Below are 27,132 nucleotides of genomic sequence, written 5' to 3'. Positions count from 1 at the left end.
TAGATATATATATATATATATATATATATATATATATATAGGTAGATATACACACTTTTTCTTTATTAAAAAAACCCCATATATTTATTTATGTGTATGTAAGCACACACAGATAGATAGATAGATGGATTGATAGATAGATAGATAGATAGATAGATACATAGATAAACCATACGGACAGGCAGTCAGATAGTAAGGTAGGTAGGCAGGCAGACAAAGAGAGATAGATAGACAGATAGATAGATAGATAGATAGATAGATAGATAGATAGATAGATAGATATGTAATATGTAAAAAAAAGTGAATTGTCATATGCAGCATACATTATAACTGTATAAATAAAAAATAAAAAAAAGTCATTTATTATTTAAGAAACTCTTGTTTTGCCAGAGAAATGTTTTGATATCCTCCCTTGTAATGTACTTTCCCACTTTCAGTAATAAACCAACAGTTTTCCCTGCCTACATTACTTTAAGAGCAAAGATTTTTTGGTTATAATTGGAATTTGAAACATTGCTATTTGGTTTGCATATTTGTTGTTGGACGACTTTATACTGTACAGCAAAGAATTGATAGAATAAAGCAAGTGTTATATCTGATTTTCCACTTTCTCCAGCCAATACACCACATTCTTACTGAGCTATATTATTGTCACTGCCATTGAATTATCCACCATAATCTGAGAGTTTTATTAGTTTGTTTCGGTTGAAGATGCTCCAGTTGTCAAGCTGCTCTACATATAGTACAAATGAACTGCTGATTGCTCAATTCCAAATCAATATAATCAGTTGGATGACCTAATTGGTATTTAAATTATGAGCCACTTAGTACAGGGCATCATTTTATATTAAAAACCTGAAAATATAAAGAAGAAAAAAATTCAGACATTTCAAACCTATAGGAAAAAAAATAACTTCAAAGTGCCGAGATCCAGGTGAACACTTTGATGTGAAGAAAAATGCAGACTAAGCCAGATGATAATTTGGAAAGCTGTGTTCAGCGGAGTCGCCTCAGTAAGTTTAACATCTTTATTCAAAGACATAGTGAAAACCAATTAATGCTGTCCCTTGGTAATACTTAAAAAAGGAAAAAACAGAAGCAATGCAGGTGATTAGAATAAGTCATTAAGAGATATTGTAACTAATACTTTACAGATCATCTTATGGTGAAGAATTTGGCCTCATTCAGAGATCAGGTTTTTGATGCATGAGAAACACAGACCAGTTTTCACCAGTGATTCTCTTTAGAGTTTGGTCAGAATTTCATCAAAGATTGGTTTGAGTTTCATCAGCGTTTGGTCAGAGTTCATCATTGTTTGGTCAGAGTTTCATCAGCATTTGGTTAGAGTTTCATAAGTTTGGTCAGAGTTCATCAGCACTTTGTCAGAGTTTCATCAAAGAATGGTCAGAGTTTCATAAGCATTTGGTCAGATTTTCATCAAGGATTGGTCAGAGTTTCATCAGCATTTGGTCAGAGTTTCATCAGAGTTTAGTCAGTTTCATCAGCGTTTGGTCAGAGTTTTAATAGAGTTTGATCAAAGTTTAATTTTTCATCTTATCACTAATGAGAAAAAAGTTTCTCCACTTTCTCCTAACTGTCAGTTAAGGAAAAATTCAAAGTACATGGATGGTATTAGAATACTCTCAAATTTTTCACTTCCATTGCTTTTTTTGATCCGATCCTCCGTTTTTTTCACATGGACTACTGGGCTCATGGAAAAAGTCTGATGAGAACAGCCCCACAGACTATAACAAGTACATGGATAGCAGTCGTACAAGAAAAAATGACTTGTGAAATAACCCTTCAACTAAAATACTTATTGGGGGGTGTGAGGTAAATCCGGAGATATGACGATAAATCATGATATTCAAGTATGTCAGGAAGCCCTCTCCTGGTGTCACCCCCCCTTTCCTTCACACAACTGGTTTAGCAACAAATCCCATGGCCATGTCCTGTGATATGGAAATTAGGTGGCTTTAGGACAATGGACACAGGATGACTCCCTGCCGTCACCCTGTAGTAGGAGCTGCTAGCTAGTTAGCAAGGCTATGGAAATAGCCAGACAGAACGACTCCAGTAAAAAATGGTTCATATCTCGCAAGCCATATTTCCGATAAATATGGCAACCATAAAAATGGTGTCTCCGCATGTGGACGATGCCGGCACCCCCTTTTTATGGGAGCAGGACATTGGGAAATGCCCCAGGCGTGATATCAGCCAATGGGGAACTGGCAGACAGGTCATGAGTCCCCTCGTTCTGTAGCTAAATTCATAACTGTCACAATGAGAGCATTGGCGTCTGCCTACGACGCTCCCAGGCAAAGTTATGGCCAATATCCCCTTTGCTGGATAATTCTGATCCATGCAGGGGGAGTGGCAGTGCTTCCCTGTGAGGTCACTAAGGTAGGAGGGGACCTGGATTGCCCAGGTTGATAACCCTACTTCGGCCATTTTCCAGTGTTCTTCTGCTCGGGGGCCTGGTTGGGAAAGACCTGTGAGGGAGTTCCTGGAAACCTGGTCTACAGCGCCCCCCTGTGGCCAGACGCAACAAGGTAACTGCTGGAACTGTGTATGCCTGTTTGTAACCCATGCTTTGATTGTAACTGTACTCTGACATATGTATATTCTGTAGATTCCCTATTGTATATATTGTAGTTCTAGTGTGCTTTAGGCTGATTAAATTATATAATTAATCTTGGGCTGTTCTGTTATCTCGATCTTGAATCCCACGTCTGTGTGTTCGGCTAATAGTTACCGTGAAGCGGTTGGTGGCAGCGAGTTTGTGCCAAGGATTACTGTGGGGAGGCCAGTGAGATTCGGGGAGATTTTATATATTCCGCCCGCGGAGGTCGGGGGAATATATACCTTACTCTCACCGGGGACCCTTCAATAATCGGCATAAGTAGTATAGCGGCCTCCTTGCTTATTGTCGGGCAATTCCATAATTGGCCTGACTATAAGAGGGGCGCTAGAGAGCGCGTCACGTGCTCTGTCTGTCGGTCGGGAGGTATAAAGGAGGGGTGACCCCCACTTGTTACCCCCCGATTGTGACGTACTGGTAGCCAGCGCGGGGGATTTCTGAGTGACCCCCCCGGTGGTTTGTGACATATTGGTGGCATAGCGGTGGGATCGAGATAATAGTGTGTGTGAGTGTGAGACCCATACTCCCAGACACTAAAGACTGCCTGCAGCAGCTGTGGCTGCTGGGGTCTTCAGACTAGCTCAACACTAGAGTGTCAGAGTGCAGATACTGTAAGGTGTGTGGAGGCATCAGGTGTCAGTTCTGTGTCAGTGACCAAAAGTCTGCAAGAATGGCTGATGGCACCAGGAGCAGAGCTATGCAACTGGCCAATGCTAAGGCAGGAGCCGAAGAGAGGGAGGACGGTGCTGTGGACAGCAATGAGGAGGTTGCCCACGAGTCCTCCAGGAGCTCGACGCCAGAAAACCGTTCTGCCGAGGACATTGCACAACCTGGCACTGCTGGACAAGATGAGGAGGAGCTCACCCAAGGTTCCTCAACGAGCCAGATGCCAGCCCTCCGCTCTGAAAGGGACAGTGAATCACCAGGCTCCGCAGCGTGCCGCAGATCACCACGTGCCATTCCACCGAGCCTGGGAGGCTCGGATAGCCTTCTTCAAATGGCTATGGCCCTTCTCCAGGCTGGAGACCAGAAGGGCTACAAGGAACTCCTGGCAGAGCGCAGGGCAGAGCGGCACGCAGAGCGTGAGGCTGCGGAGCGAGAGCGGCAGGCAGCGCGTGAAGAGCGAGAGCGACAGGCAGACCGTGACTACCAGCTGCAGCTAGCTCAGCTCCGGCCCTCATCAGCCACATGTGACCTTCGAGACACCAAACTTCCAAAGGTCCGTGTTGAGGACTTCCCAGTGCTGGAGAAGGATGGAGACTTGGACTCTTTCTTGACTGCTTTTGAACGGACTTGCTTGCAGCACCATCTGAACAAGGACCAGTGGGCCAAATACCTGACCCCCCGTTTAAGGGGTAAGGCCCTGGATATCCTTGGGGACTTGCCTGCTGAGGCAGATCAGGGCTACGACACCATCAAGCGGGCCCTGATCCAACAGTACAACCTCACTCCAGAGTCCTACCGCAAGAAGTTCCGGAGCCTACAGAAGGGACCAAAGGACTCCTGGGCTGACCACCGGCGGGCACTTGCCCGAGCTGCCGACCACTGGACCCAAGGCCTGCAGCTTTCCACCGGACCGGAGATCCTGGACTTGTTCATCACGGAGCAACTCTTGTGGAACTGCCCTGAGGATCTCCGCCAGTTCATCCGAGACCAGAAGCCAAAGGGGTCCACGGCTACAGCTGCCCTTGCCGATGACTACACCAACAACCGGGCCCCTGAGGCCAGGAGAGCGGCCACCAGCAGCACCTGGAGAGGGGGTAAGATGAATTCTGCGACTGCCCCACCTGCCCCTAGACTGCAGGGGGTGTCCCCCTCAACTCCCCTCTCCAGGCCCGTGGCAGAGCCAAGACGGTGCCACCAGTGCAACCTACCTGGACACTTCAAGGCCATGTGCCCTCAGCGTCCCAAGGCCCCGGCTCCGTCCCCGTCCCAAGGGCCGCCCAAGGTGTATTGTGTGGGTGGTGGTGGTGGTAGGTCCCTGGACAGCTTCCAACCTGTCACCGTCGGCCGGTCTGTGACCATAGGACTGCGAGACAGCGCCTCGGAGGTGACTCTGGTGCGGCCTGAGATGGTGTCCCCCCAAGACTTGATCCCTGGAAAAACCCTCGCTGTCTCCGGGATTGGAGGCACTGACCCGGCGCTGCCTGTTGCTGACATTTATGTGGACTGGGGCGCAGGGCGAGGGGTGAGGGAGGTGGGGGTAACTGATCGGATCCCTGCAAACGTGCTACTTGGGACAGATTTGGGGCAGATAACCTCCCAGTTTGGGCCCCAACCAAGGGCTGAACCTTCAGCCAGTACTGACATGCCTCCGGACAATGTTAATGTGTTATCTATGAATGATGTAAGGGAGGAGGGAGTGAACTCTGATATTTCTGCTTGCACAGACACCATAGACACACACGCAGCTGCAGCTGTGACAGGAGGGGAGGGGGTCAGAGAAAGGTGTGACAATGCCTCTACAAGTAACCAGCCTGTGAGCTGGGATCTGTTGCCCTCTGCAGGGATAAGCAGAGAGCAGGGTGCTGCAGGGGGAGGACCAGTGTGTGGGGTGGGGGCTACCACAGCAAATGTGGGGTCCCCAGAGATTTCACAGCGGGGTTCTGTTGCTGCAGGAGGGGAACAGGCAGGTGAGATTGGGGCCGGTCCAGGAGCGGAAGTGCTCCCAGGTAAGATCTCGGTGCATGGTTCCCCCACAACCGGGGTGTCAGGAAGCCAGGTAGGTCTGCCTGAACCGGCGACTTGGTCAGGAACGGAGGAGGAGCAGGCACGACCCACGGTCGCAGCGGCTGTGGCCGCTGTCACCCGCAGTGGGAGTGCTGGAAGCCAAGGGGCCTCCCGGAGGTCCGATAGCTCTTCCCCTTCTGACCAAGTGGCAGCCGAGTCAGGTGGAGGCCAGGACACAGGTCCCGGGGTACTGACTGAAGATGTGACAGTCTCGTCGATTCTGGCCACATCTAGTCAGGGGTTTCAGGCAGCGTTAGAAGCTGATGACAGCCTGAAAGCTCTTAAGGAGCAGGCGGCACAGCCTCCCTCGGACTCGGACCCGGAGCGAGTGGTCTGGGACCAAGGACGGCTGTACCGGGCCACGGTCCAGCAGGGTTCACCGGAGGCGTGGCCCAGGGACCGACAGTTGGTGGTACCCTATCCGTTCCGGACGGAGTTGTTGCGGATCGCACATGAGATTCCGATGGCCGGACACCTAGGGATCGCTAAGACCAAGGCCAGGTTAAACCAGCATTTCTACTGGCCAAAAATGGGGGCCGATGTGGCTGCCTACTGCCGTTCGTGTGAAACCTGTCAGAGAGTGGGGAAGGCGGGGCCACGCCCCAAAGCCCCACTGGTATCTCTGCCCATCATCGATGAGCCTTTCAGGAGGGTGGCTGTGGATCTGGTCGGCCCGCTGGCCATCCCCAGCAGCTCCGGGAAACGCTTCATACTGACGGTAGTGGACTATGCCACCCGGTACCCAGAAGCAGTGGCCTTGTCGTCCATTCGGGCTGACAAGGTGGCCACCGCATTGCTGGAGATTTTCTCCCGAGTGGGTTTTCCCCAGGAAATGCTCACTGACCGGGGGACCCAATTCATGTCCCAGCTGATGGAGGCCCTCTGTAAGCAAGTCCAGGTGCGACATCTGGTGGCCAGCCCGTACCATCCACAGACTAATGGCCTGTGCGAGCGGTTCAATGGCACCTTAAAGCAGATGCTTAAGATGTTGGTCGACTCCCATGGGCGTGACTGGGAGCGGTATCTCCCACACCTGTTATTTGCTTACCGGGAGGTTCCACAGGCCTCAACAGGATTCTCACCGTTTGAGCTCCTGTACGGGCGACGTGTGCGGGGCCCCCTGGCTCTGGTGAAAGAGGCTTGGGAAGGGGATTTGGCCACCCCTGGAGTGTCGGTTATCGAGTATGTCATGCGCTTCCGGGACAAAATGCAGGCCTTGACGCAACTGGTACACGACAATATGGCTCAAGCCCAGGCCGATCAGAAGCGTTGGTACGACCAGAACGCTTGTGAGAGGACCTACCAAGTGGGTCAAAAGGTGTGGGTACTGGTCCCCGTACCACAGGACAAGCTTCAGGCAGCCTGGGAAGGCCCATACCTCGTGTACCAGCAGCTCAACCCTGTAACGTACCTGGTCACCCTGGACCCTGCCCGTGGAAGGCGGAAGCCCTTCCATGTGAACATGATGAAGGCACATCATGAGCGGGAGGCATGTGCGCTCCCCGTGTGCAACCTGCCCGAGGAGGGAGAAGCGGAAACCCTCTTGGATATGCTAGCCCAGGTTAGGGCAGGCGGATCCATTGAGGATGTGGAGGTTGGCCACCAGCTCTTGGAGGACCAACGGTCCCAGCTGTGGGCCACCCTACACCCCTTCCGGGGGTTGTTTACCAACCAGCCCGGAAGGACTGACTTGGCTGTCCATCACGTGGACACTGGGGATCATCCCCCGATCCGGCGTTCAGCATATCGGGTCTCCCTGGAGGTGCAGCAACACATGCGCCAGGAGATTGACGAGATGCTGAAGCTGGGGGTGATCCAGGCATCCAACAGCGCTTGGGCCTCGCCTGTAGTCCTCGTCCCTAAGAAGGACCGAACCACTCGGTTCTGCGTGGACTACAGGGGGCTCAATGCGGTCACGGTCGCCGATGCGTACCCAATGCCACGCATCGATGACCTGCTCGATCAGTTGGCCGGGGCTCAGTACCTGACCATCATGGATCTGAGCCGGGGATATTGGCAGATCCCCCTGACTCGCAAGGCCAGGGAACGCTCTGCCTTTATTACCCCATTTGGACTGTACGAGTCCACGGTGATGCCATTCGGGATGAGGAATGCCCCTGCCACTTTCCAGCGGATGGTCAACACCCTGCTCAAGGGACTTGAAGGGTACGCGGCCGCGTACCTAGATGACATTGCCGTCTTCAGTCCCACCTGGGAGGACCACCTAGAGCATCTAGCACAGGTGCTCAGGCGGATCCACCGGGCAGGTTTGACCATCAAGCCGGGAAAGTGTCAGCTGGCCATGAGCGAGGTCCAGTACCTCGGTCACCGGGTAGGTGGGAGAACACTGAAGCCCGAGCCTGAGAAAGTGGAAGCCATCGCATCCTGGCCCACCCCCAGGACCAAGAAGCAGGTGATGTCCTTCTTGGGGACCGCTGGGTACTATAGGAGGTTTGTTCCATGCTATAGTAGCCTGGCAAAGCCCTTGACGGACCTCACCAAGAAGAAGCTGCCCTCTGCAGTCGATTGGACAATGGACTGCGAGACAGCCTTCCGGGCCCTAAAGGACGCCCTGTCCAGCCCGCCCGTGCTACAGGCAGCCGACTTCACGCGGCCGTTTGTAGTACAGACCGACGCCAGTGACTTCGGCCTCGGTGCGGTGCTCAGCCAGGTGGACTCTGCGAGCCAAGAGCACCCAGTCTTGTACCTGAGCAGGAAGCTGTTACCAAGGGAAGTTGCCTATTCCACGATGGAGAAGGAGTGCCTGGCCATAGTGTGGGCCCTGCAGCGTCTGCAACCCTATCTATACGGGCGCCACTTCATCGTGGAGACGGACCACAATCCCCTCAGCTGGTTGCACACCGTCTCTGGGACGAATGGGCGATTGTTGCGATGGAGCCTTGCGCTCCAGCAATACAACTTCACCATTCGCCACAAAAGGGGCCGTGACCACGGTAACGCAGACGGGCTGTCCCGACAAGGAGAGGTCGCGGACGGGCGCACGGGGGAACACCGGAGTGTGCTGCCCCCTAGCGCCCTCAAAAGGGGGGAGGTGTGAGGTAAATCCGGAGATATGACGATAAATCATGATATTCAAGTATGTCAGGAAGCCCTCTCCTGGTGTCACCCCCCCTTTCCTTCACACAACTGGTTTAGCAACAAATCCCATGGCCATGTCCTGTGATATGGAAATTAGGTGGCTTTAGGACAATGGACACAGGATGACTCCCTGCCGTCACCCTGTAGTAGGAGCTGCTAGCTAGTTAGCAAGGCTATGGAAATAGCCAGACAGAACGACTCCAGTAAAAAATGGTTCATATCTCGCAAGCCATATTTCCGATAAATATGGCAACCATAAAAATGGTGTCTCCGCATGTGGACGATGCCGGCACCCCCTTTTTATGGGAGCAGGACATTGGGAAATGCCCCAGGCGTGATATCAGCCAATGGGGAACTGGCAGACAGGTCATGAGTCCCCTCATTCTGTAGCTAAATTCATAACTGTCACAATGAGAGCATTGGCGTCTGCCTACGACGCTCCCAGGCAAAGTTATGGCCAATATCCCCTTTGCTGGATAATTCTGATCCATGCAGGGGGAGTGGCAGTGCTTCCCTGTGAGGTCACTAAGGTAGGAGGGGACCTGGATTGCCCAGGTTGATAACCCTACTTCGGCCATTTTCCAGTGTTCTTCTGCTCGGGGGCCTGGTTGGGAAAGACCTGTGAGGGAGTTCCTGGAAACCTGGTCTACAGCGCCCCCCTGTGGCCAGACGCAACAAGGTAACTGCTGGAACTGTGTATGCCTGTTTGTAACCCATGCTTTGATTGTAACTGTACTCTGACATATGTATATTCTGTAGATTCCCTATTGTATATATTGTAGTTCTAGTGTGCTTTAGGCTGATTAAATTATATAATTAATCTTGGGCTGTTCTGTTATCTCGATCTTGAATCCCACGTCTGTGTGTTCGGCTAATAGTTACCGTGAAGCGGTTGGTGGCAGCGAGTTTGTGCCAAGGATTACTGTGGGGAGGCCAGTGAGATTCGGGGAGATTTTATATATTCCGCCCGCGGAGGTCGGGGGAATATATACCTTACTCTCACCGGGGACCCTTCAATAATCGGCATAAGTAGTATAGCGGCCTCCTTGCTTATTGTCGGGCAATTCCATAATTGGCCTGACTATAAGAGGGGCGCTAGAGAGCGCGTCACGTGCTCTGTCTGTCGGTCGGGAGGTATAAAGGAGGGGTGACCCCCACTTGTTACCCCCCGATTGTGACGTACTGGTAGCCAGCGCGGGGGATTTCTTAGTGACCCCCCCGGTGGTTTGTGACAGGGGGATGTTCGGAGAATAACTGACCAAAAGTCATCAGACACATGACCTCAACTTACACATCATGCAGAATCAGCTCATTCATCCTATCTGATCCTTAAATTACCCATTGATAGTCCTTTGAAAATCAGATGCCGTCAATATATAAATAGTAAGTGGTCAATATTAAAGACAGCCATTAAATGTCTATAACTAGCTTGACACCATGTAATTTTCTTATATTTTCATTTGCTCACATGAAAACTAATTAATACTTTATTCACTTTAAACCTCCGTCACACATCCGTGCCTCTGGTCCGTGTTTGCCATTTTTTGCACATACCGGAGACACGTGCTTACGTTGAATCATTTATTTTCATGTTAAAAGCCGCATGTCAGTATTTTTGCACGGAGCGTGTGTACGTTCCGTGTATACGTGTGTCCGTTTAGAAAAAGCGCTGACATGTCCGTGTTGCTCCGTGATCAGATACTCACAGACCCATTACATCCTATGGGTCCGTGTTGACACGTACGTGATACGGATGATGTCCGTGTGCTATCCGTGCAGTCCGTGTCCGTGTGGCTCAAATCAAGTTTGTTACAAAATTAAATACTTGCAGGCAGGGGGCCAAGGTACCCTACAAAATCCAACATAAAAATACAAAGGCCTCCGTGGATAATAGCATGGTTGTAGTGTATATCCAAACACATTAGATATCCAAGTAAAAAGACCAGCAGGTTAATTAATTGTGGATAATTATAAGAATGCGCTAATCAAATCCACCTATGTGTCATTATTCCCAACAAATAATCATTAACTTCATTTGATGAAGATGTGAAAAACGGACAAGATAGGGAAAGCATACGGAACACACACTGACGTATTACACGCACAGAAAAACGTACACACGTACACACGTAACACACACATAATGCACACGGACACTACACGGAGAGGAAAAACGGACTCCAAAAATGCAACACGGACAACAAAACTGACATCGTCACATGTATGTTTTTTTCACATGAGTGTGGCCCAGGCCTTAGAAGAATTTTTACTAAAGCCCAATACCTTCAAATCACCTTTTTATGATCATTTAATACAACTTACTACTTGCTCGCCTACATTTGTATAAATGTCTTTTAAATCTTGTTTTATGGCAGCAAAAGTGTCACCGTGTAGAATAGGAAGCTTTAAAACAAATCCTATAAATGTAATCTATGTAATGTAGATAAATAAGCCAGTATAAAAGTGACCTCAATAAAATAAAAATGCAAACCACAAGATAACGCCCTTATAGAAGAACCCTTACAAGTAGACAATTCCACAATGTTTTGTTCTTATTATCCCTTAAACGTTATATTACCCTAGTTTAACTCGAGAGCCTTCTATAGCAGTGACCCCCAGCATAAATTGAAGGTAGAACATTATTACGTTCTTCCAACACATGCAAGGCAATTAGCAATCAAAGAGTTCTTACTGGCAATTTTCAATTAGAGAAACGTCTAAGGTATGCAGTTCAAGTATATTTATATTCATCGTGATGGCTAACTATTCAGAATCAGACATGAATGGAGAACCTTATTATTGTAATGAGATATATTTTTGGATTAGCACTTTACGTTTAAATTCGTATGCAATTACTATTTAGTTGTTGTTAGAACATGTTTTAAAAAAATCCTCAGTGGTTAATACCTTTTAATGGCTAAGGCCTCTGCCACATTCACGTGAAATTCACGCACGTGCCGAGAGACACGTATTTCCCCTGCGTGTTGCGTGCAGGTAAGTACGTGTCTCTGGTACGTGCGGGCCACGTGTGTTCTACGTGTGCTATCCGTGATAGCACACGTAGAACTGGTAATTTACATACTCACCTGGTCCTTCCTGCTGTCCGCGCTGCTGTCCGTGGTGCTGATCCTCGGTCTCCAGCCCTCCTGTCTCCCCGCTGCTGTCCGTGGTGCTGATCCTCGGTCTCCAGTCCTCCCATCTCCCCACTGCTGCCAGGCAGTTCAGTGAATATTCTATGAGATAAATGAGCAGCGGTCGGCAGCAAGAGGCAGCAGCGGCAGAGACAGGAGGGCTGGAGAAGGTGAGTTAATGTTTTGTTTTTTTTTCACTGACACGTGTGTTTTCTCCGGCGCGTGTCACACGGGACCGCATCCACACTACACCTGTGTGGTACGGGTGCGGGCCGTGTGACACCCGTGCTGCGGTAGAAAACACTGACATGTCAGCGCTTTGAAAAACGCACACACGTACAAACGCACACGGACACATGTTCCGTGTGGTTTTACGTGTGTGTGCCTGCTACCATAGGGTAGCATTGCTTAACGTGTCTCCGTGCCGCTGGTACATGTAAAAAATGACAAACACGTGCCGGCGGCACGGATGTGTGTCGCAGGCCTAAGTGAAATGATGGTAGTAATAGCAACATTTTTAGACTACTCAGGTCTCTTCATCAGGCATGAGTAGATTCGAGTAGTCTCGAAAGCTTGCTATGTATTACCACTTTTTCAGTTAGCCATTAAAAGATATCCACCACTGAGGATTTTTAAATATTTTTTTTTTCTATCTGTTGGCTTAAACGGCACAAAAATATATTTTAGTTTTTCTTAGGGATTCCATTAATTTTGTCAGGAAGAACAGTATAGTCAGAACCAATATTCTAAAAAATTAACTGGAGTCTTGGCTTAAACCAGAAAGATCCATGGAACATTGAGATTCATCAGAATCTGTTGTGATCTATTTGAAAACAGATCCGGTGCTCCTGATCTAGTTCTGTAAATGATGGAAGCCATGATGCTATCTGAACAGACATTAAAAGTAAAAAAAATGAAAAAAGAAAAAATATAGAGAAAAAAATTCTACATTGTATACCATGTGATGGATGTGAGGAAGAAATAAACTCTTTAAAATGCTGAGAGAAAAACATCTTGTTTTGTAGCACAGACGTTTAGGCTATCAGTAGGCTGTGTTCACACATTGCGTTTTTGATGCGTTTTTTGCAATGTTGTTTCATACAGCATACGCTGCTATAGCGTTTTTTTTGTAAATGGTTCATGTCCTGTGTACCTGAAATTTTCAAGCAATAAAGAAGAAATTGTTCATTTGCGCTGGACTTTCCTATTTTATTTGTTTTTTTCATGAGTTTTATGCAAATTAAGAGCTACTTTTTACAATACCAGCAAAAACTAGTAGATTTCAGAAATCGCATGTACTCAATTGCTTCTTTTTTTCTGTCTGGAAAAGAAAACTGTGTTTTTTAAAGAAGCAGCATGTCAACTTTTTAGCAATTTTGCACCATTTTTACAGCAGTTTTTCACCATTGAAAGCAATCAGAATGTGAAAAAACTCAACCGATGCGTTTTTACTGTTTTTGTGTTGATTTAAACTAACTATATTAAACACGCACTGTAGCCAAATGAAAAAAACATAAAAAATTAGGCAAAAAATGCAGAAAAAAACCACAGCTTTTTTACTACCAAGAGAGCAGGTTTTGGCTGCAGAAATAAAATCAGCAAAAATGCAACGTGTGAACGTAGCCATAGAGTTTTCAAATGTTGGCTCCTACTTCTTGTTGTTCTTGTTCTTCTTGTTGTTCTCCTATGTAAAACTTTTGTAGTTTTATTAATTGTAAAACATTACTATTTGTGTGTCTGATTCATGTCCACCAGCAGCGTAGTGCACACCACGTGCATTAAACTATATTTGAATGTGATAAGGTTTCGCATTGTGGCTGTAATTTGTCTACTGATGGCATGACTTAATATCTCTGCTTGAGAAGCCATGTTCCCAGCTGTGTCACCTTAAGATTGTTCCCATCTTCTTTCATGAAACTTTTGATCCTGTTTCCTTTAAACATGCTGTTCAGAGCTACATAAACTATCAGCTCTGCATAGATAAAAATGAGTTAATTGCATATGGTGCTTGACAGGGCTTTGATAAAGTTAACAGATGGAAGAACTGAGTTTAGTCTTGTGTCACCCTGTGTATGAATGTACGATGAATATTTACGTTCACAGCACAACACAAGCTAATACAATCATGTGAGGCAACCGCGGGAAATGCATTTTCAGCAGGGAGCTCCCAGTACATTTATTACTTTTGTCTGTCATGCAAAAATCTGTGTTCATTTGTAAATCTAAGAACTAGTTCTTCAAATACATCATTGTGGTTTGCGATAACACCCTGTGAATTCCCAAATTAGATCACTATGGGGTTATGTATCACAGCAGAAGTGGAGCGATTCTGGAGATGTCTATGATTTATTCAAGACACCTATCTTTTAGGAGAACTTGTCATTTTAATATACGGTTTTGCTCTATTTAAATCTCTTATTACACTTTTGCCATACTGACAGTTTTGTTATAGGGGCTCCAGGCACGAGCATAAGGGAGAATATCTATCATTAGATTTTAAATACATTTACCATAAATTATCAATTAATTTAGCTGCAATAGGAAACCATTACCGCTCATCTAAGGAGTTATCATTGTTAGCACTCTCTGATATTTCAATTATCAGTGACATTCTTATGTACGTCTTACCTTATGCAGAAATTCCGAGCATTATGTTTCCTAGCGAATTCATGTCACAAGAACAGACCATAAGGTGACGAGACCTAAATTATTTTCATGGAAGGAGTTGTCTTGGTAAATTGCATAAAGTTTACTGAAACTTTCTACAGGCTACAAACAATGGTAGAAACCTCCTTGGACATCTTATAACTTCTTGGCTGCCAAATGTTATTTAAGAATTGTAAGGAGATGGATATTTTATGTTGAAAGCCGTAGGGATCCTGGGTGCCTCTTTTCTAACTTCTTTGTAGTTTCAGCAATCATCTTGCATGAAAGGAACAATGATATTACAAATTAAAGTTTTTTATAAACATACAAAAAAAAAAAAAAAAAAAAAAAAATATATATATATATATATATATATATATATATATATAAAAAAATATATATAAATAAAATATATATTATATATATATATATATATATATATATATGTATGTATATGTATATATATATATATATATATATACATTCATTCCAAAATACCGTATTTAAATCAATATTTTTCTGCATGTTCTATCATACCTGTTACAATTATGATCCATAGACTACAAAATAGCGTAAAGATGGAGTGGCGAATGTTCTTAAAAAACGACATTCAATATTTACTGACATATATATATTGCATCTATTTAGCACCTTATCTTATTTGAGTAATGCTGTTTTGGTTTATCTGATACACCTTAGTAATATTTAATTTATTTTTTTGTCTATTAATATTTTAGTATTGCAATTTAGTTTCCACATATTCAATTTTGCATGCGAATTATATTTATACACTATAATAGTGTACAAAGTACTATTTATTAAACAAAGTTTCAATCATATTATTAATTACAATGGAACTAAGCATACCTAGTAATATGGCTACCGAAAACAATATTTTTAGTTATTCTTCAAAACCTCTATAACTAATTCATTCACTTTTTTGTGTCTCCATACTGTCTATATCACTCATAAAAAGACAATGTTTAATATTTTCCTAATTCTATTACAAATGAAGTTAATTATATTATTTAATTACAGCGCAATAAATCTACGCACTATACCAAAATCAAATGCTAAATAAATTCAACCTCAGACCTATTGTGAAAAAGAAACATACCTCATTGGCAAGGAATTAGAAGGCTTCTTTAACAAATAGTTTTTAAAAATGCAAACTGTTTTTACCAGAATTTCTTGTGTTTTCATGTGGCTTTTTTTTGTAACCCTAAAAGTCAGCATTTTTTTCTGCATTTTTCAAGTAAAAATACTATAGTAGTATAGAGTAGACAAGTTTTATAGAGAAGAATATGTTAAAATATACAATACCATAATATGTTGCATTTAAAAAAGTTAAAATGTTTAAGTTCATCAATTCACAGTCCTTTCCCCACCATAAAACATTATTTCTATGTAGTACATTAAATAACGTACTATAGATTTTACAGTAATATCTAACCATATACAAAAGCCAATGGAAAATTCTGTTAAAATTAACAAACATTAAAAAATGTTATTTGTGAGGGAACACTAAGGCACAGTTCATACTTTTATTGCATCAAGTCTTATAGTATTTTTTAATTGTTTTATAAAAAAAGGTGTCTACAGAGCTTAAAGCAGTACTCCAAGAAATGAAATAAAAATAAATAATTAAAATAAAGTAAATTCCTGTATTTTGCAAAACTGTAACAAAAAGGCCATTATTAGTTAGTGCACTATCAGGATTTGAAATATGTCAACTCATAGTAGTTTCCCAGCCATGCCAAGTCTTAGAATGGGCATCGTAAAGATATCTGCAGGAGACAGACATGGGTGAGGGCATTGTCCTAACAGGTATTTTGAACGTGCATTCTTCTATTCTAGCGAACCTGACAGGACAATGGGAAGACAATTTGTATTGTTTATTCCAGTAGTTCCATGCCATCCACAGTTGTATTTGTGTTTCTTAATATACTTTGCTATACCATGTCTGATGAAGAGACCTGAGAAGTCTCGAAGCTTGCTTTGTAACATCATTTATTTAATTTTTGTTTGGCATTAAAAGTTATCAGAACTACAAGATTATAATTTTAGTTCTTTCACTTAGAGCAATCAATCATGCCATCTACATGCACTTCAATAAACTTGTCAGGCCGATATGATAAATGTTTAATCTCAGTCAGCTAAAAAGTTTATATTCTGCTTTAGTCTGCACTCTGCTCCTTCACTTGTCCTGTCAGGTATCGTGAACAGAGGAAAGCTCGTTCACGATACCTGACAGGACACTGCCTTCACCCGATGTCTGACTCCATCAGTCACGTTAGGTCAGATCTGCAAGCATATTTTTGGGGTGAGAGAGGGTGTTTGTATTTTATTTCAAATAAATGATTTTTTCAGTGTTTGTGTTTTATTTCTTTTCACTTCAAAGATTAGTATTGGCGGTGTCTCATAGACTCCTCCCATTACTAATCCAGGACTTGATAGCAGTTCTTAGTTTTGATAAATCACAGCAATGAGTCATAGATCCAAGTGAAAGAGGAGGTGGAGGTGGAGATTCCAGTGTATTTGAAAGAGGCAGAGGAGGATGTAGCTAACACCTTTTTATGTACTATATTTATTTTAATTTGAGGATTCTCATAAACACTGGGAATGACAAATAGAGTATACCACTGGCTGGGTGTGGCTGGTATAATTCTTTAGTCCGCCAAAGGAACGGACAGGTTCTCTGTGAACCATGCCTGGTTCATTTTAATGAATGTGAGCTTACCCACATTGGCTGTGGACAGGCAGATGCACCTGTCTATGATCATATATCTTGCCTTGCTAAACACAATCATACTTTCCGTAGAGCAGGCCTGGACCTCCAAGGTGAAAAGGGCAAGCTCAGGCCATGTGTTCAACTTGAAGACCAAGAAGTTAAATGGGGCAGACCAATCACTCAGTAGTGGACACGTACTCTTCCACCATGTTGTTGAAACACTGCCTCCTGCTAATACCAACCATATGAGATGGTGGTACTGGATGTTGTGTTGTGCCAAGGAAGCTTTTCCATATTTTGGCCATGATAAGCCTCCCTTCAAAGGTGCTGGTGCATAAGCCGTGTTCAGCACTTTCTCCTCCTTCTGTGCCTTGTTCTTTTACTGTGCCCATTCTGTCTGGTGAGAGTTCCTTCAGGATTGCCTTTAACATCACGCACTTGCATTCACACATTTTCTGATCCATCTTCAGTGAAAGAACAAAGAATGGTATGTTGTCCTTTTAGTATGGATCTGGCAAAGTGGCCATCCAGTAGTCAGCACTGGTAGCAATCCAGACAATTTTGTAGTCTTTGTGCAGGCAATGCAGCATGGATTGACTCATGGACTGTGATTACAGGGAACCATGTTATGATCTGGTAACCATAGACGATCATGAAAAATCCCATTAATAAGGAAAAAAAGCAAAAACCACAAGAGTAGTTGGAAACTGAGCTGACCGCAATCCCCTATCTATCAGACAGCACTAGAAGTAGCAGTGGGATGTTCCTAACACACCTAAACACCTTCTCACTGCCTGAGGATCTTGCTACACCTCAAAGATAGAAATAAGGAATCCTAACTTGCCACGGAGCAGTCCCCAAAGAAATAGCAAGCCCCAATATGGAACAACGGTGATGTAAGAAAACACAATACACAGATAGAAAATATAGATCAGCAAAGGTTAGGCCCGACTTACTAGATAGGACAGATAACTGATTTCGGCCAGCAAAAACCCTGTAAAAATACCAATCTCCTGATAATAAAAATACTAAGACCACACGGACTCTCCCCCACTATATCAGGTACTCCTATGCTTGACACTTTAAACAGAACTGCAGCTATAATGGGAAGAAACAAAATCACAGAAAAAGTAATATTCTAAAGTGCAAATAATCCAAAACTGACCAGGGAGCAATCTCCCTTTCTTGCTGGAGGGACTGCCCTGCTCCCAAAAGCAGAAAGACAGAATCTCACATGCAAGAAACCAAACACAGAACCAAATGGAATATGCAGAAACACTCTTAAGTGAAAATACAGCAATTAAGCACAGAAACAGTAAACTTATCTGGAGTAGGTTCAGGCACCAAATAAATGGGAAAATCAAAAGGGAAAATTTCCAGCCATCTTCAGAAGCATGCAGGAATATCTGTCACCGGCGTCCGCCAGGTACACAATGCTCTCCTAAATAAACTAGGCTGATCTACAATAGGATTTCCGGGATTCCCAATTAATTCCATCACCTGTCTGAATCACAGATTCCAACTCAGCTTAATTACCAGTCCTGGCCACCAGAGGGAGCTCCATACCAGTACCCACTTGGATGGCATTCACAACAAAACCAGTCTTCAGCTGAGGTTACATTATTATTATTATTATTATTATTTATTTATAGAGCACCATTAATTCCATGGTGCTGTACATGAGAAGGGGGTTACATACAAAATACGTATACAAGTTACAGTAGACAGACTAGTACAGAGGGAAGAGGGCCCTACCCTTGCGGGCTTACATTCTATAGGATTATGGGGAGGAGACAATAGGTGGGGTGTAGGTCAGGCGGCAGCTCCGCACGGTGGTCGGGCGGCAGCTCCGCACGGTGGTCGGGCGGCAGCTCCGCACGGTGGTCGGGCGGCAGCTCCGCACGGTGGTCGGGCGGCAGCTCCGCACGGTGGTCGGGCGGCAGCTCCGCACGTTACATGCAATCACAGGTGGAGGACCATGGGAACTTTAAGCTGTGACCAGAAATAACTGAGTGATGTTACTGCTCATTGTGCGGATCATTCTCTGCCTGAAACTCACAGCAGGTGGTCATATTCTATGGCAGCATGGTGTCATTTCAGATGTAGCAGAATTGCAATCGTCATGAAACCTTGTGTGTATTATGTCGGACCTGTTTTTTTTTAGGTTAATAAAGGGGTGAAAGAGGGTGTTTTTGTATTTTACGTCAAATAAATGATTTTTTTCAGTGTTTTTGTTTATTTCTTTTCACTTACACTTTCACGTCACGTGACTTCCAATGGCGCTGAGTAAGTTAATGCTTACGCTGTTATATCTCGCTGTCAGATTTTGACAGCGGGCTGTAAGGAGTTAATAAGCATGGGTGGATAGCAATTTCACTCACACCTGGCAGGCACACGTCAGCTGTTGAACCTTATATGATCCATAACGTACCCATTACGTCATGTGTCGTGAAGAAGTTAACGTCTGTCCGAATTCGGTGAAACTGAATTTCCACAGGTCCGCTCATCACTAAGTCTGATATGATTATAGGAAATTATTTGAAAATGATTAAAATAAGACACTTAAGATGACTTAGTTTTATTGCGAAATCATCTAACATACCGCATGCTCTACATTACAGACCACTAGAAAAAAACATATTTGTTGTATTTTTTCTGAATATTTATGTACAAAAAGTGTTTATAGACCAAAGGATTCTCTAATCTCATTTTTTACTCTATCCATGAAATATAGATGTATCATTTTCAATATTTAGATTAAGCGAATTAAATTTTAATTTTTAATACATATAAACATGCATGGAAAAAAAGACAATAATCATCTTTACAGTAAATTGCACACAGAAGACAAGTTAATGTGATCTTGATTCCTGTATACAATGGAGTCGATAAACATCAAGAATTATTCATTTATAATAAAAGCTAATTTTATCATGCACTTTCATCATGAGTTCTTTCAAAGTCATGACTTGTTATATCCTTGACAATATTTACACTTTTTTTTAGATTATTTTTTGCTAGAAGTTACCTAGTTAAAAAAATAAAAAAAATAATATAAATCTCTATCTATCTATCTATCTATCTATCTATCTATATATATATATATATATACACACACACACACACACACACATACATGCACGTGTATATATAGTCACTATTTCATTTAAGAATGTGGTGATATTACATTGTTTATTTTCACCTTGTGAATACTAGCAGATATTAGAATATATTGTTGATTACCAGGTTAGCAAATGATCAGAAAAAGGTTTAATTCCCCCCCAAATAAAATTAGAGCTGTCTACAGATTATGGAAAGTATTGAAAGTAGCAGATGTGTAGTAGAAGACATAAGGGTACTGTCACACTAAACGACATACCAGCGATCCCGACAACGATATGACCTGATAGGGATCGCTGGTAACTCACTGGGAGGTCACTGGTGAGATGTCACACAGTCAGACCTTACCGACGACGCAGTAATGATAGAGGTCGCAGTAGCGATCTGTATAACGATCTCGGCAGTCATTGGGACACTGTCACACAGCGTCAAACACAGCGATGTGTCCTGCCCTTTGGGAGCCCGATGTCCAAAAAATGAACCAGAGCAGTGTGTAACGATCAGCAATTTCACAGCAGGGGCAAGTCGCTGCTTAGTGTCACACACAGCGAGATCGCTAATGAGGTCACTGGTGCGTCACAAAACCTGTGACTCATCAGCGATCTTGCTAGAGATCTCGCTATGTGAGAAGTACCCTTAACTCCTAGACAGTGGGGGTGCTGTATCTCTGAGAAAGCAACCATGTTATTGAAGCTGCATTAGCATGAAGACGCACATGTGGATTTTCCTTGGAGGTTTTAGTTTAAAGATACCATGAGCAAATAGATAACAAAAAATTGTCATTGACAGGTAGGGCCCATTTAAAACTCATCACGGTGCTGTTGAACTTGCATGGAATTTAAAGGGACTTAGCACAGAATGATTGCTCAAACCAAATACAGGCGCTCGTGCATCATGATGGGGCTAATAATTAAAATACACCTTCCCACCTGCTTGTTTTCCCTTTATCTCCACCTTCCCCCTTTCATTGATTTATTGTTCTAGCTTCATAGAGCCAGTGAGGGGTGGAGAAAGTAGGAAAACAAGCACGAGGAAGGTGTGTTTAAATGTTTGGCCACGCCATGATAAATGCGCGCCCGTCCTTGATTTGAACAGTCATGCTGTGCTGACACAGTCTCTTTAATAATATATACTTGTAAAGGTATATACCTAACTTTAACACCTTCACCGCCAGCAATTTTCTGTTTTTCATTTTCGCTTTTTCCTATCCTTCCAAGAGCAATAACTTTTATATTTTTTATATTTTTCAATCTTGCCATTTGTGGGCTTGTTTTTTGTGGAAAAAGTTTTAGTTTTGAATGGCATCATTAAAGGGGTTATCCGGCTTCTTTTGACTTTTTTTCATTATTACACTATTGGGCTACATTGGGGCAGGTAAGTAGATAGAGACCACTTACCTGCCCCGCTGTCAGCCCCTCTCCCCCGGCTCAGAGCGGTCATGTGACCCCTCCTGCCGCGATTTTGCTGCTTCCGGCCTTTGCACGTCTACATGGGCAGAGCCATGTTGACATGCAAATCTGGAACAGCATGTCACCTCCCTGCTGGGCTGTACAGTGTTTGGAGTAAACGCCCCCGTTCCCTGCCCCCTCCCACACATTCCCCCCGCACCCCGTACTCTGCCCACAACCTCCCACACACTCCGTAGTCTCCCTCCTCCGCCTCCTGTGCCCAGCTACGTGCGCCCTGAATTGCAGCCGAGTCAGTGTCCAGTTCAATAAGGCAAGGAACACTTGTTGTCCGATACACTGCCAGCGCTGTGTCCCCAGCGCTTTATTATGTGGACTGCCTGACGCCCTGGGAACTGTTCCCCCCCCCATTTCACCCCCCCCCCGCCCCCCCCTGTCAGTGTTTGCCCCCCTCTGCAGTATAAGCTGCCTCTCATTCTCAGCCTTCATTGCGTGCATCCGCGGGGATGACGAGCGCTGCTTCACTGCCCGTGCAGTCTATGTCCCGCTCCCTGCCAGCCCCGCAGCTGCCCGCACTGCAATGTCAGTGTCTGCCCGCAGTATCTGCAGCTTCTCACGCCGCGGGGCTGGCAGGGAGCGGAACACTGACGCTCTCCCGCTGTGACGCACAGATCGCTGTGTGTGACAGCGAGAGAGCGACGAAATGAAGCTAGCAGGAGCCGGCATCAGGCAGCTGCGGAAAGCTGTAACCAAGGTAAACATCGGGTAACCAAGGTGGTTACCCGATATTTACCTTAGTTACCAGCCTCCGCCGCTCTCGCTGCCAGCGCCGGCTCCTGCTCTGTGCACATGTAGCTGCAGTACACATCGGGTTAATTAACCCGATGTGTACTGTAGCTAGGAGAGCAGGGAGCCAGCGCCCAGTGTGCGCGGCTCCCTGCTCTCTGCACATGTAGCTGCAGGTTAGATTAGATGACATAATTACCTGCAGTAACGATCTCCTGCCTCCTGACGTCACCGCGGTCACTGCCTTCTCTGCCAGTCTCGCGGGCGGCCCGAGACTGTCACTAGCAGTGACATCACGGGCTCTCGCGATACTGCATAGAACGCGGCGGGCATAGAAGTCAGTGACAGCGCTGACGTCAGGAGAGCATGAGATCGTTACTGCAGGTAATGAACTCCTCTAACCTCCTGACGGCAGCGCTCGGCATCCCCTGCAGTGACCTGGGCTGACCTATTGATGTTAGCTCAGGTCACTGCACGGCTCTCCCAGCCAATGGGGAACATTTTGTTCTTCATTGACTGGGAGTCTCATTGACTATGGTATGGATCGCCGTGCGACACCGTTATTGGATTACGCCGGACCCGGATTTGATTGTTCTTGTCAATAAATTGTTGAAAGAGGGAATGTGGGGAGTGTTTTTTCAAATAAAAATTTTTTGGTTGTCTATTTTTTATTTCTTACTGACTGGGTTGGTGATGTCGGGTATCTGATAGACGCCTGACCTCACCAACCCCAGGGCTTGATGCCAGGTGACATTACACATCTGGCATCAACCCCATATATTACCCCGTTTGCCAACGCACCAGGGCGCGGGATGAGCTGGGGCAAAGCGCCAGGATTGGCACGTCCAATGGATGCGCCACTTCTGGGGCAGCTGTAGCCTGCTATTTTTAGGCTGGGGAGTGTCCAATAACGGTGGACCTCCCTAGTCTGAGAATAACAGACCACAGCTGTCCGCTTTACCTTGGCTGGTGATCCAATTTTGGGGGGACCCCACGTTTTTTGTTTTTAATTATTTATTTAATTTTAAATAACAGCGTGGGGTGCCCTCTGTTTTGGATTACCAGCCAAGGTGAAGCTGCCAGCTGTGGTCTGCAGGCTGCAGCCATCTGCTTTACCCTAGCTGGCTACAAAAGATAAGGGGGACCTCACGTCGTTTTTTTTTTTTTATTAATTCTTTATTTATTGGCTAAATACAAGGCTAAGCACCCCTTAGTGCCACATGAAAGGCACTAAAGGTGGCTTTACACACTGCAACATCGCAAACGACATCGCTGTAACGTCACCGGTTTTGTGACGTTACAGCGACCTCCCCAGCGACATTGCAGTGTGTGAAACACATCAGCGACCTGGCCTCTGCTGTGAAGTTGTGATTGCTAGAAATCGTTCAGGACCATTCTTTGTTCCTTTTGTTTCCCGCTGTGCAGCAAAGTCTCAGTGTGTAAAGGGGACTTTACAGCGACCACGCGGCTCTGTCTGTGTAGCGTCATGATTAGCGGTCACCTGTGAAGGATTCACTGGTGACCGCTAATCCCCCGAGTGACTGAAGTTTCCCCCCCTCTCTCATACTCAACTATCCCCGATCCCCGGCTCTGCACGGCATTCACACTGCTCCAGCGGCTTTTCCTTTTTTGAAAAAGCCGGCCGCTCATTAAACAATCTCGTATTCCCAGCTTTTCCCCGCCCACAGGCGCCTATGATTGGTTGCAGTGAGACACGCCCCCACGCTGAGTGACAGGTGTCTCACTGCACCCAATCACAGCAGCCGGTGGGCGTGTCTATACTGTGCAGTAAAATAAATAATTAAAAAATCCGGCGTGAGGTCCCCCCTATTTTAATACCAGCCAGATAAAGCCATAAGGCTGAAGGCTGGTATTCTCAGGATGGGTAGCCCCACGTTATGGGGAGCCCCCCAGCCTAACAATATCAGCCAGCGCCGCTCAGAATTGCCGCATACATTAGATGCGACAGTTCTGGGACTGTACCCGGCTATTCCCGATTTGCCCTGTTGCATTGGCAAATCGGGGTAATAAGGAGTTATTGGCAGCCCATTGCTGCCAATAAGTCCTAGATTAATCATGTCAGGCGTCTGACCGAGATTCCTTCCATGATTAATCTGTAAATTACAGTTAAAAAACACACACACACGAAAAATCCTTTATTAGAAATAAAAAACACTAACAAATTCCCTCATTACCAATTTATTACCCACAACAAAGCCCTCCTTGTCCGGCGTAATCCACGTTCCTCCAGCGTCGCATCCAGCTCTGCTGCATGCAGGTGACAGGAGCTGCATAATACACCGCCGCTACGGTCACCTCCACGCAGCTAATGAAGACAGCCGCGCGATCGGCTGAGCTGTCACTGAGGTTACCTGGATCCAGCGGTGGCCGCGGGTAACCTCAGTGACAGCTCAGCTGATCGCGCTACTCAGCCGCCGCTCCTGTCAGCTCCACACAGCAAATGAGGTGAGTATCGCGATCAGCTGAGCTGTCACTGAGGTTACCCGCGGCCACCGCTGCATCCACCGTGTGTGTGTGTATGTCCGCTAAAGGAATCCGCTCTCATTTACAATAACGTTTTTTTGCACAAATGACCCATGTGACCCAGGGAACGTCGTAGACTACGGTTTCACATGAAAATTGAACCCTGCGCTTTACAGTCACTCTCCAAAAAACATGACTCCATTAAAGTGAATGGAGCCTGGAACTACAGTTTATTAATCTCAGCTGTGATTGGTTACTATAGTATCAAAGGACAGTGTTAGTATAAGAGGTAATAAGATGTCAGTGGGGAGACGGATAGAGAGAGACAGACAGAGACAGACGGTGAACGAGACAGACGGTGAACGAGACAGACGGTGAACGAGACAGACGGTGAACGAGACAGACGGTGAACGAGACAGACGGTGAACGAGACAGACGGTGAACGAGACAGACGGTGAACGAGACAGGCGGTGAACGAGACAGACGGTGAACGAGACAGACGGAAACAGAGAGTGCAGTACAGAGGGTGCGATATAGGGACATCATGCACACAGTGCTGACTCTCAGAGCTCACATAAACAGGGTGAAAGATGGAGCAGGGAGCTTATGATTCCTTCTTGTTTTCAACTGTATGTGCATCCACAATGTTGATGCCATTGAAAGAGTGATGCTGTGAGGGACGGGTGGCTATTACCAGTGCGGAAATGAAAGCCACCTCACAGACCTGCATCATGCTAGTAGTGACATAGGCATGCTGTGATGTATGACAGCATGACCAAAATACCATGTAGCCCAAGGAAAAAATAGTGGTCGAGATTTTTCACAAAAATCTGCAGTAACTATATTTTATTGTAGATGATGATGATTATTATTATTATCGCACTATATCTTGCTTGCTGCTACACAGTGTAGATATGTGAATCCTCACATCACATGTAGCAGACACAGTTGTCGACAGTCAGAATGAATGGTCATGTGACCACTCGTATGCAATCTGCACACTCCACATTCGGAGCCCAATGTGTCAATTCATATAGTGACACATAGAGGGATAAGCCTGGAGAATCTATGTGTGTATATATATATATATATATATATATATATATATGTGTATATATATATATATGTGTATATGTATACACATAACTATATGACACAAACCACGCACACACACACACATGTACCATACATACATGGCGTATATATCTACTATAGACTCACATTGGGTGCTATATATAGTCAGCCTTACACAGTATTCATTTATCTATAAGGGGTGAGGAACATGTAACAACTCTTTCTGTTACCATTGTGGATGTGATTGCTGTGTCACAGATGAGAGAAGCTGGATCTCTGCTCTGTCACATGCTGAGAGGTCAGGTGCTGGGCAGAATACTGACAGCCATTGAATGTGCAGAGGGAGGGCAGGGGGCGTTCCTGTACACTGAGGCCGGGCAGGGGGCGTTCCTGTACACTGAGGCCGGGCAGGGGGCGTTCCTGTACACTGAGGCCGGGCAGGGGGCGTTCCTGTACACTGAGGCCGGGCAGGGGGCGTTCCTGGACACTGAGGCTGGGCGGTGACAGCTCTGACCTGAGGTTTGGCAACCAAGAATACAGGAAATTGTCATGTTTGTTGGAGCTAAATGTAAACAAGAGCTGCAGGGAATAAAGTGTGAATTCAAGAGAAACAAAAGTTAGAAAACAGAAAATAACAATGTAGGGGTGATTTATATGACAATACAGCACAGATTAGCTTACACATTTTTTTGGAGTGTATGTCGGATAACTCCTTTAATTCTGTCCCACATTGTACTGAAAAAATCCCAAATGCGGTAAAATTGCAAAAAAGTACAATTGCACTAATGTTTTGGGGATTTTTTTTATTTAACTGTGTTCACTGTTTTGAAAAACTGACCTGACTTTATGATTCCCCAGGTCATTACAAGTTTGTAGATACCAATTATGCATAGTTTTTCGTTTGTCTAAGTGGTGAAAAAAAATTCAGAAGTTTATTAAAAAAAACAAAAAAAGAATTGCGCTTTTGGTGCCATTTTCAAAGACACATTTTTTTCTCATTTTTCGGGATCTGGGAATCAGTGATGGCTTATTTTTTGCTGTCATTTCTAATTATATCATATTTGGATCAGTGCGACATTTTGATTGCCGGTTATTGCATTTTAATGCAATATTGTGCTGACCAAAAAACCCGTAATTCTGGCATTTTTATTTTTTTTTTTCGCTATGGCGTGTACCAATTAGATTAATTGATTTAAAATTTTGATAGATTGGGCATTTTTGCACCCAGGGATACCAAATATTTGTAAGAGGGGTGATTTGAACCTTTAGGTTTTTTTCATGTTT

At 45.0% G+C, this 27,132-nt stretch overlaps 1 protein-coding gene across 14 annotated transcripts in view; it reads left to right on the top strand.

The window, feature by feature from the left end:
- Nucleotides 1–27,132, top strand: part of TENM3 (teneurin transmembrane protein 3) — a 1,857,795-nt gene that overhangs the window by 601 nt on the left and 1,830,062 nt on the right. The window lies entirely within an intron of this gene.

The sequence above is a fragment of the Anomaloglossus baeobatrachus genome, chromosome 1, assembly GCF_048569485.1.
Source record: "Anomaloglossus baeobatrachus isolate aAnoBae1 chromosome 1, aAnoBae1.hap1, whole genome shotgun sequence".
In the NCBI taxonomy this organism is placed as follows: Eukaryota; Metazoa; Chordata; class Amphibia; order Anura; family Aromobatidae; genus Anomaloglossus; species Anomaloglossus baeobatrachus.
The sequence above is the reverse complement of the archived record's forward strand: the minus strand, read 5'-3'. Positions and strand labels throughout refer to the sequence as shown.